This window comes from Accipiter gentilis, chromosome 33 (assembly GCF_929443795.1).
Source record: "Accipiter gentilis chromosome 33, bAccGen1.1, whole genome shotgun sequence".
Taxonomy (NCBI): Eukaryota; Metazoa; Chordata; class Aves; order Accipitriformes; family Accipitridae; genus Astur; species Astur gentilis.
In genome coordinates, this window is record NC_064912.1 from 14,426,255 (window position 1) to 14,437,909 (window position 11,655).

An 11,655-nucleotide genomic window follows, 5' to 3' on the forward strand; every position below is an offset into this window, starting at 1 on the left:
TGCTGAGGCTGTTTTCTGAGAGAAGGGAATGCATAGGGCATCTCATGGAGCAAAAAGGGACATTAATAGGAGGACTCATGGCCAACGTCTTGCAGCTCCTATCTTTGAGCAGACAACCACAGGGAAGGGAGCACACATGGGGATGTGTGTCCATGTGCAGCAACCCTGTGAAAAGACACTTTGCAGGGAGTAGATGAGTTTCCCAATGTAGGGGCAACGCAGGCAGCAGTGTTTGAGTGAGGACATTCACGTCAGCCTCTGTCCTGCCTCTCCTCCAGCCCAGGCTGGGGGCAAATCCAGCCCTTGGGAAGCACTGGAGAGAGGAAGAAGGGGCTTGCAACCCGGTCACCAGCTGCTTTGCAACTTGTGCCTGTTCAACCCGGCAGCAATGGAAACCAGCTCCACACTCCTCCCATGCCATGGAGGCTTTCTTCCTGCCCTTCCACTATCATGGTTTGCAGCAGAATTTTATGAGTTCACCCTGCCCCAGCTCAGAGCTGCCTCGCTTGTGGGAGCAGAGCTGTTTTCCTCCAAACCACAACACAACTGAAAAAACACAGCGGGTCAATACATCACAGGGCACACACTTGAAAGGCAAGACACATAAAACTCATGTCACTGATGCAGGGCAAACCCTGTTCCCTTTCCCCTAATGCTTGGGACATCCCTAGGGCTGGGAACTTTCCTGACCTGAGGATGCTAATGGAAGCTCAGACACTTGCTAAAACACGGAGAGAGGTGAAGGAAGAGTTGCTGAATAACCCCATGGAGTGCAATGGTTATGACCATTGGACTCAGGAGGAGCTGGGGTCCAGTGTTGGCTCTGACACTGCTTCACTACATGAAGTACACTACATGTGATGTCCCCATCATCTCCCCCCCAGAGAAGCAATGTTGGCAGTGGGTGCAAAGCCAAGACAGGACCTGAGCACCTTGCGTACAGGCAAAGAGAAGTTCATCTCTCTGGCAAAATAACAGGGTGGTGGAGATTTAAACTCCAGCAGGAAGGAGGTCAAGTCCATTTTCAGTCACCAGGCCTTGTTCTGCATTAATCTGGAAGGAGCAGAGATGCCCAAGACCTGTGTCACATAACGCAGGAAGCACTGGCATGGCTGGGACCAGAGTAGTTGTTTAAAACATCCCACCTCTCACCCACACCAAGGCCATCAAAAGGATCTTCGAAAGGTGTCGTTGCATCCTTCTGAGGCAACTGCCTTTAATTAGCGCAGAATTGGGAGACATTCACAACAAGATGGAAAAAAATAATAATCAAAGAAAAACCAGTGAAGCCCCATGTGATAATAAAGGCTGACTCTAACTAACAGTTGTTATTCAGACATTGTTAATGACATTATAAGCACTACCATGTGCTAGGCAAGCTGTGACACGCACCCCAGTGGACATATGGATAATAAGATCACATGCCTATTTCAATCAAAGCCATAAGTATGAACTTGATCTGAATCGGAAGAAAGCCCAAGCTAGCAGTAGCTGGGGATGTGCTTTGGGAAGGCAAGCTCCTATAGTTAAGAAAATAAATCAAAGGGGGAATCATAGGCTGTGATGCCAGAGCACTCTTTTTGTGCATGAGACAACCTAGACCTAGTGTGCTCAGCACCTCTCAGCATCCTGGGGACAGAGCCTGGCCCTGAGCATCTGCAGTGAGGGGCTTCCAGCTCCAGGGCATTGCTGCTGCCTGAAGAGCTAAATGCACCCAGAACTATCTCCGGCAGGATTTTTTCCTCTATGCTGGCACTCCGGAGCGTTGTCCTAACTCAGGGCAAGACTCTTGCCAGAGTTGCTAAGGATGGGGGTGCTTGAGACGCTTTACCTTGATTCACCTCCTCCGTAGAGCCAGTTGCACACTGCAGTGCGGTGCGGAGATGCACGCGGCTCCCTCCAGCCCACACCTGAGCACAGCCAGTCAAGTCACAGGCAGCTCACTGTCATTAGAAACACTGAACATAATCACCAAATTTAATGCCTTTATCATTGCTCAATGGATCAGTGAACAGAGGAGCTAAAAGAAAGACAATTAGAAGCGTCAGTCTATGCTAAAATTTTTTCCATTGCCTTGCTTTTGTCTAAAGAGTTATTCATTCCCTAATTGTGAAATGTAATTTTGTTTGGAGGCTTTTGTTATATTTGTTTTGTCGTGTGGCTAATGCAGTTATTTGTCGCACACAGCCTCTTTTCTCCTGCTCAGCCCATTTAATGGAATTCTTTGGCAGCTTTGATTTAAAAACATTTTGGTTTAGTGACCAAGACATTTCTGGAAGGGGAATCAGATTGTTTCCTGGATTTCTGAGTCATATTTTGTTCAGCAAGATTCACTTCTTTAAATGCGTGTTTTTGTGAAGGCTTTTAATCCGGCATTTTTGGCTCCAGTGGAGACAAATCTCAGCAAGAAACAGCGTCCCCCTCCCAAACCCCCCATCCTGGGTTGGGAGACAGAGGGCCCCACACCCAAACCTTCCTCCCACTCTTTTATAGAAAACCCCAAGAAGTGACCCCCTCTGTGCCCTTCCTCCCCCATACATGCATTCCCACTAACGGCTGCAAAATCTTAGACCGTCCCAGACTTTTTCTTCCCACGAAGGATGCCCAAAGGAGAGCCGGTGCCAGCTCAGCCCTGCTGAGGCTCTGGGTGCTCTGGCCGCTTTGCTGCCTCTTGGAAATGGCTGCGCACTGAGCAGACCTACAGGATCTGTTTTCAGTACGTCATAAACCACACCTGAAAGTTGTTTTTTCCACTCTAAGTGTTTAACTAGAAAGCCTCCTACAGCTCCAGAGCCCTGCTGAGCCTGGATGGCAATGCAGGGAGTGAGTAAATTGCCCTTTTAGCACGTTTTCTCCGACAAGAGGATTTTCAGTCCCAGCCCCCCTCCACATGAAATCCAGAGCGAAGGAAGACTGATTTAAAACCAATCACTAACACTTACACACAGCCCCTTATTCGAGCATCCCAAGCCTCGTCTTAGACTATTGAATCAATCCTGTCTCCTCTATTGCCTTTCCTAAGTAACAAACCAAATCAGATGATGGCACGGTCTCCTCTAATTGACTGAGCTGCACAAGTGTATCCATATCTCAGGATGTGGGCATCAGACGTGCTATGCTGGGGGAGACAAAGTGTGTGAAGATATCGATAAATCCCAGGATGAGGGAGGGAGGAAGCAGGACCGGACCCGGGCATCAAGGACTGGCACTCACAAGGCTGGGGACCTTTGTAGGGGGAGTATAGCTTGTCAGGGGCACCCAGGTTCAGGCGTGTGAAAGTTGGGTGTCTCCTTCATGCCAAGATCATGCATGGTTTGCGGAGAGATGTCCCATCAAAGCATGACTCAGCCCATGTGGATTTGAGACCACATGCAGGACAGGTCAGCTTGCCTTTTGGATGCATCTGTTTCATTGAAAACATTGAGATTCATCTAGTTTTAAAAGATATTTTCACTACAAAGCCACAGTTTTCATCACTTTTCTGCTGAATGAAATTTCCAACCTAGTTCTGTTGGGCTCACTGAAAACACCTCCATCCTCTGGCTGTCCCCATTTGGGTGCGCACCCATTTCTCCCCAGAGCTGGAACTCCATTTAGTCACATTATTTCCAAGGTGGACAAACCAGAGACATTTCCACAACAGGGTCATCCCAGGCTCCAGCAGTGCAGTCACCAGGGGACCTCCTTCACCTCCTCACTCCCTACCACTCGCACGGGTGACGTGGAGATCAGTAATTTTGCTGGTCACGTCTCCCATCCTTACCCTGTCCCATGGCTGGGGAGGTGAGACCTGCAGAACCCACAGTTGGCAGCTGATTTATGAGATGGGGCATTTCTCCAGCAAGTGCCGGTGGTCTCTTCCACTTTGCCAAGCCACCTGTGTGGAGTTTCCTCCAAGATTTGGGCCCAAATTGAGAAGACCGAGGACCCTCAGTCCTGCCTTTGAAAAGAGCGTCATTAACAGTTAAACAAAAGCCCTGGTTCCTCACACTCCTACCTCCTGCATAGCTCTCCCGCCTTCCCCGTGCCCCAGCTCCCTCTTGCCCCTTCCCTTTCATCTTTTGAAGTTGGGCTTTCAAGCTCCTGAAGACATGTTGAAGATGTGCCTATTAATAAGCACCTCCAGAAAGAAGAGAAGAAGGGTAAGGGGGAGAAACAATAAGGAGGAAGGAGGAGTAGCTAAACAGAGCAGGCGTCCTTATAAATGAATTACCCTGGCAGAGCCTAAATTATGCAGAAATTGCTGTGATTACAAAATCCAGGGGCAGTTGGGCCACTGGTTTCTGGCATCCCTCGGAGGGACCCTTGCTGCGTGGGGCCGGCGGGGGGGAGTACCGGGGCTGGGGCTGTGCATGGGCTGGCATCGGATGAAGGGCAAGGGACAAAGGTGTGACTATACCCAGGTCAGGAGACACGGGAATCACAGAATCATAGAATCATTTAGGTTGGAAAAGACCTTCAAGATCATGGAGTCCAACCATCAACCATGCCCACTAAACCATGTCCTGAAGTACCCTGTCCACTCACTTTTTGAATATCTCCAGGGATGGTGACTCAACCACCATCATGGTTCAAAGCAGATTTACCCTGCGGGGCTGATTAAGGGGCTTTAACCCTTGTGGGGTTGTGCTCTTCAGAGGTGAGAGATGCTTGCCTATCTGCTAGGAGTGGTACTTAAGGCCCTCCAAGGGGCAATGCTGGGAGCCTGGGCTGCTGCTGGGGGCAAAATACTCCCTGTTTGGCCCTTGGTAAACTTTTTCCTTTTCTGCAGAGGTGTGTGCATCGCTGCCAGCTCTTGCCCCGTTGTCCTGACTTGGATGGAGCTCATCACAATGATGCCTTGGCAAAGAAAAATCCCAACCCCACCAGGAATTGCAAGCTTCAAACCAAGCCTGGCTCTGTAAAGCCCTTAAAAACCAAGCCTGGCTGCCCTAGCTGGGCCGCCTGCCCACGCCATCCTCAGACCAGGAGTGCCCGGTCCTGGCGGGCGGCACTGGGGTGATTTAAAGTCTCGGCTCCACGAGGCACCACCGGAGAAGTGAAATCACCGACTCGTGCAGCCGGGCCGGGAACAGGTGTGTGAAAATCAGCACCCAGGCACCCGCTCAAACAACGTTGTTTTTTCCTTGCGTGCCATAAATCAGCGTGCTAATCTTTCACTGTCCGGCGAGATCTCTCACTGGGAGGGTGATAAATTGCCCTCCAGCCCCTGACAGCTGCTGGGAAATCACTCACGGCCCGAGACAAACCTCTAAATCTGACATTATAGAGTGTTGAAAGGAAGAATGTCTGTTTTTATAACCTACCTCAGTTATAATAAATATTTAAAATCCACATTAACATCCTCTTATAGTTACAATCTGCCCTCTATGGAACAGTGTCCAACTTAGATTTAATTAGCAACTGAACATTTCCAGTCCAAGCTCCTATTTAGGCTGAAGATCCAAATCTCCAGTGAAAAGCCTCTGTTTTCTTAAACTACCTGCACTGTAATAAATATTAGCCATGTCGCCAGGCAGCCCTGTTGGAGACAGTGCTCTTTTTGTCTTCTCAAAGGCTAACATTTAATTTAAATGATAGGGTCTTTCCAGACTCCAGGAGGAATTTCTTTCCTGCTCTCCAGAAACTTTGCCATACTTCACCTCCAAGCGCTGGTGTATTCCTTTGGCACCAGGAGGACACAGGAATGGAAACACCTCGATGCAGGTATGGGACTGGAGTGATGAAAATAAAATCCGGACACAACTGTTCTGGTGTTTGGTTATGGATCTGTGCTAGAAACACGGAGCAGAGACCTGCCCTTCCATCAAACTGCGGAGAATTTGGGAGCTGGATCCCAAAGTCCTGCAGCTGGCTTCTCTTGGAGAGAGGGAAGAAAAAATAGCTGTCCAGAAGTTTTTGCATGTTCACCCTCTTCCCACCTGTTTTTATGGGTTGCCTTGTTTTCTCATTTATTATTTTACATCAATTGGTTTCCAGAAGGCAGCATTCATACTTGCTTCTCCCCTCTGTCCTGACTAAGTGTTTCATCAAGGGTTTTTTTTTCAAAAATATTACAGGAAAAAACACGGGCAGAGGTGTTAAAAAGAACAAGTTTCCTTCATCTCCCTTAACTAAAAATCCTACACCTGCCTCTTTTGAATTTTGGCAGTTTCCTCCCTGTCCTGCCTATCGGCCGCTGCCATATAACTGTGTCAGCCCCTGGCAGAGGGAGGAGGAGTGTTGCAGCCAGAAATCAGCCTGACCCACATGTCTGCAACCCCCCCAGCTCCAGAGGTGCCCTGGAGCTTCTCCACCAGCCCATCTGGATGCTGTCCTCTGGGCAGGCTCAGCAGCCGTCCTGAGAGCAGCCGTGGCCGGGCTCCGGGACCAAGGCTCGGGGCGGGAGGTTTGCTAAAAAGCCTGGAGGTGGCAGCCACCCTGCCAGCACCCTGCTTTGGGCCTGCGGTTAATAGAAGAGGGGTCAGGAGGCTTCAGGCGGGAAGGGCAAGCAGGACAGCTGTGGTTTGCGCACATGCTTCCCCTCGGTTTCGTATTTGGGCGCCCTGCGTCCAGCCCAGCTGCTGCTTGAATCAATAGCAGCATATCATTCAAGGCATCCCAGAGGAAACCCGCTGCTCATGTAGAAATAAACAGACATTTTCCTTATGCATGTCACAGAAAGCCGCGGACATCTCCTGGCATTGTCTGAACTAAGGGTAAATGGGATGCCACATCTTTGGCCGCGCTATCAGAGAGTAGGTTATGGAAACCAGAGTCTATATTATGTGCATTGGATATAAATAAATATGCAGACACAGCTTGGCCTGTGTTAAACAGACAGACATGGACTTCTGTTTCATTTCCAACTCTCCAAATGATGGCAGACGCCCAAAAGAGTATGCAGCTTTTAAAAGAGCATCCACCAAGCCCTAATGTTTTGCCTCCTGTCTATGCCCCGCACTGGGAGCTTAATCCAGACGACTCCAGCAAATGCAATCTTTGTGAAAGCAAAACCGTGGGCACCCTTGTGGCACTTGTGTGGTTTGATGCCCCGAGTGGGGGCTTCTTATCTCTGCTCTTGCAAAGTGCATTGGGTTTTCCTTTTCTTTTCCAGTTTGTTTCTGGTTGTATCAAAAGAAAGCTCTTAGGAAGGGGCACGGCAGATCCTCAGCGGCCAGCTCAGGTGAGTCTCAGCTCCGGTTGGGGGCTGGTAAGCCATTGCTAAGTCGTTCCTGTTCTTCCATCCTTGGAGGCTGATCGGCTCCTCACCCACTGTCCCAGGCAAAAGCAGAGCCGGCTTCATACCTCTCCTCACCCCAAACCACCCCCGCCCTGGCATCTGTTTGCATAAGCCGCCTGCTGTGAATCTTGCTTGGGTTTGTAGAGACAGCATCACCCCCCTTGGGAAACAGCCAGTGTGTTTTACCAGGAAACCTGCTGTTTTACAAAGGGTTTATGACCAGTGGGTCCTACCTCTGAGAAAAGTTACATTCTCGGGCATTCAAGGTTTGTTTTTTGATTATGCGGGAAGTGGTGTGAATGGAAGTCACAGAGTCCTCGAGGGAGAGAGGTAACATGAACCCCCAGCAGCTTTCTTAACCTTTGCTTTTGCAGATGTTTTTGGCTTTGCACAAGGATCTCCCAGGAAGCCTCAGACGCAGAGCACATGGGAAGAAAGATGCTAAGACACCCACGCTTCACCCAGTGTCTGCACTGTGCTGACATGGCAAAGACGTTAGGGTCTTCCTCCTCTGCCCACCCAAAGGAGCAAAGAAGGGTTGCACAGCACTTCTGGGGTGAGCAGGGAAACAGGTCTGGAAGAAACTGCTCTCAAAGCTGCAGACTTACCCTACTGGAAGAGAAGTAAGACACCAAACTACTATTTCATACCAAATTGGTGTCTGAGGACAGATACCACAGGATAATCCCAGTTGTCCCTGGCCAGTGCCAGAGAGCAAGCAGAAAGCAGCAGCCTCCCACAGCAATAGCACAGTATGGTGCATAGACCTTCATCACGCACACACTGGTGGGTGGGTGGGAGGGAAAACAGAGTCTTCCTGGAGAGGGTAAGGAAGACTGAAGGACAACATCCAGGCAGCCTCAGCTCCAACTGAGCTGCTGTGGTGACCATTTCTCATGCCCAGCTCAGAGACCCCCAAGAAGGGCTGTTTGGAGCCACATGTCGGATGTGCCCACCATTGTCCACTGAGGAGGGATGAGGTTTTAGGTGGAGCTCAAGTCCCCAGGCCACATTTAGATTTCCTTAGGATGACAGATGTGAACAGTTAGACCCCCAAAAGAATTCGGTTCTTCAGCCTCCCCTCTACCTCCTTTCCCACCTTTCTGCTCCTGCAGTTGGTATTATGCATAAAGATGGACTAGATCAACTCATGGTCGCTTCTAGCCTCAGCCATCACCTGTGGAAGCCCAGAGAGGAGCTGAAACAACAAAGAGAAGAAGGAAAATCAGCTTTCCTGGCAGAAGCACTGCTCCAGGTTCCTAAGAGCCAGTGCACTGCTCGGTCCAAAACCAGAGCCAGCTTGAAAAGAGGTTAGTCCCCAAGGAGGAGGTTGTCCAAGGAGTCTGAAGCCAAAATGCCAAGTGACAACCGGTGAGCAGGTGACAAGAGCAGGCAGAGATAAGGTGTAGCTTTGAAACTGCTACAAGCCACTTGCCAATTTTATGTCCGAAAGTCTCTTACGGACAGTGGGCGGCTGGCTCTTTGTGAACACTGGCGTTCAGTTCCTTTATATACAGCTATTCCCCACAGATTGCATCAACCGAGCTGCTTGCCAGCAGGACGTAGCTGTGTACCGTCATTAATCAACGTCATGCTTCGAGAGAAACGCTGAGTTCATTCTCATGTGTCTCCTCAGACCTCTGGGGACTGAGTTGTCTCTAGCCGAGGCTGGTAGTCACCTGGAACAGTTTTCCAGCCCCCCTAAGCAGCAGGAGTGTCCATTAACTACCACGGATCGGTGGGGACGGTTTGTAAACTCCGGATACATACGGAGGGGCCCAGGCGCTTATTGGCTGGTGCTTTCCGCTCTCAGAAATGGGTCATTTAAACAGAAAACTGTAAAGTGTTCATGCCTCTGAATGCCGAGAAACTATCAAAACAAGCTCCCGTCTCCGTGCCACAGACACGGCATTCAAACAGAGACTCGGGGTATGTTGTACGGGAACAAACCAAGTGCTCCCAGCAGATTCCTTTCCTTTTTCTGATGTTTCACACAATAAACATTTCAACTCTCTGGTGCGAGAGCAGACCTACCCCAATTACCAGGACAGCTTGTTTTGTTTGGAGTAATAGTTAAGGGTCCCATCCTGCATCCCCGGAGCCAGTGAGAAAACTCTCCTTGCCCCCAGTGGGCCTGAATCCAAGAGAGCCCCACGGTACATTAGAGACACCGCTGTTACTGGGAGGGTAATTTTGTCTTTCCTTGTGGAAGCAAAACCAGTTCAAGCAAGTTCTGCCACGGCTCCACCTACACAAAGGTGGAGACATCGTGGCTTCCCAATGAAATGCAAGGCAGAAGCTGGCATCACCAAACGATGCTGCTATAGGCTGGTCTGTGATGTCAGGCCACCATGGTTTCACGGTGTCCCACAGCTGATTGACCTTTTGTCCATGTCACTTGGACATCTGCAAGCCAGAGAGCAGTACCACAGTCCCTAGGGACTTGGAAATCTCAGATCTGCAGGGCTACATCTCAGAAAGGTAGAGAGGGGAGGAGTCAGAAAGAGACTGGAAACCTTTAGGATTTGGAAATTAATGCACACTAAAAGAAAAAAAAAATTTGATTTAGTAAATGAGATCTGAATAAAAACAGCTCATCAGTAATTGTACGTTTGGTATGGGCATTATACAAAGTTGGATGGTTTTTCCCAGCATGGTGAGTGGTGTACATCTGGGAAATTCAATGACATGGAGAAGTGAGCTGCCAAAGCATCAGAGAACAAGGCAGCAGTGGTCCTGGAAAGTCAGGATGCTCATCCAGGAGCCACTGTCAGCTGCCCAAGCAGGCAGCCCAGAGGAAGGAGGTTGTGGAGGGAATTGAACAGTGATACAGGAGCCCAGCAGTGAAACACATCTTGGTGAATCATCATCCAGCCCTCCTGGGGCACATGGTAATAGAGGGACTATTTCTGAAGGACCAAAATGCCAAAGAGTGAAAAAGTCTTGGAGGGCTTGGAAAGAAGAAATAGGCAGCTATAGCTGCCCTTAACCCAGATGTGCCATTTGAGCAGGTACAGTGAGGGTCCTTCTGTGAATAACCCCTAGGTCATTCAAACTCCAGGGCTATGCAAACTCCATCTCTGCCTTGCCTGAAGGCTCCAGTGAAGCCCATCAGCTCACTTATTTACCTTGTTAAATGCCATCTGTGCATTATCAACTGCATGTCACATCCAGTTATTCCTCCCAGCTCCATCACTACGCTCAGCAAAGGTACATCTCTATCTGAATATTCACGAGCGAGATGAAGTCCATCTGCCTGTACTACCAATATATCGCTTGTCAAGGTGGCTTCTGTAGTATTGCACCTTCCTGGGTCTGATTTTATCAGCTGATATATTTGGAATTACCCCCAGGCAATCTGATCCACCTTGTATGGTCTTCAGAAGGCAGTATCATTTCAAGATGAACAGTATCAAAAGACAGTAGATAGATCTACGCTGTCAGAGTGTCTCAGACACCAAGATCCCAGCCAGCCAGGCAGAGAACCCAGCGGCTGTGATATGGAAATAATCTATCATTGAGCATCTCTCTGATCCCATTCTGGTTTCAGATTTGCACCTGGATGGACAAACAAAAGTCAGGAAGACCCGATGCATCTAAAAATTTACAGATGTCTTTGCAATCTGCTAAAAAGAGCATGGCTGGTGGCTTCTCAACTCTGAGTGCGTTTATCACTACCACAGGGTTGACCCTGCGTTGGGCAGGAGCACAGATCTCATGCAGTCTTCAAATTCTCCAAACTCTGTCTTCGAAAATAGAGGGGCAAGCATATTTTCGAAAGAAAAAATGTAGACCAAAATAATTAAAAAATAAAAATATTTCCACCTTTCCCCAATGTTTCCAAATTTTTTCCAGGCAAGAACTATTTGTCAAAATTTGCCCCAAAGCCTTAAGTGTTTCTGGATACCCTCCAACAACATTTGTTCCTGAGTCTGTTATTTCTAGGAAAATACATGTCTCTGCAGAGGTGAGGTGAATGGCAGGACCTGGCTGGTTCCTACCACCAGTGCTAAGCAGGGAAGAAATGGGGAGTCCCATGTGAAATGCCTCTGCTGGGCCCTACCTGGAGGGAACCATGATGCTTCACTTACTTTGTCACATGAGCTTTGGGGTTAACATAAAACTCCTTTGTAGCAGTGCCCTGAGCAAATGCCAGATGTGGGATTTAATCTGTGCATGGCCTCCACCCTCTGGCCCTTGGCAAGATGTCAAGTTGGTCACCAGCACGGGTCCTAAAAATCTCAAAAAGGATGAAACCATTTTGTCCTAAACTGGCATAAACCCTATTGCATACACACTCTGGGGCCAATTCTGCTTTTTCTCCATTGCAAAGCAATTCTCCCAGCAGCCTGGCTTGCAGTTCGCTGCTCTCTCCTTTCATCACGTGTGTTTTTGGATGGGGCGGGAGCCATTGGATGCTTGGGCACCCCTGG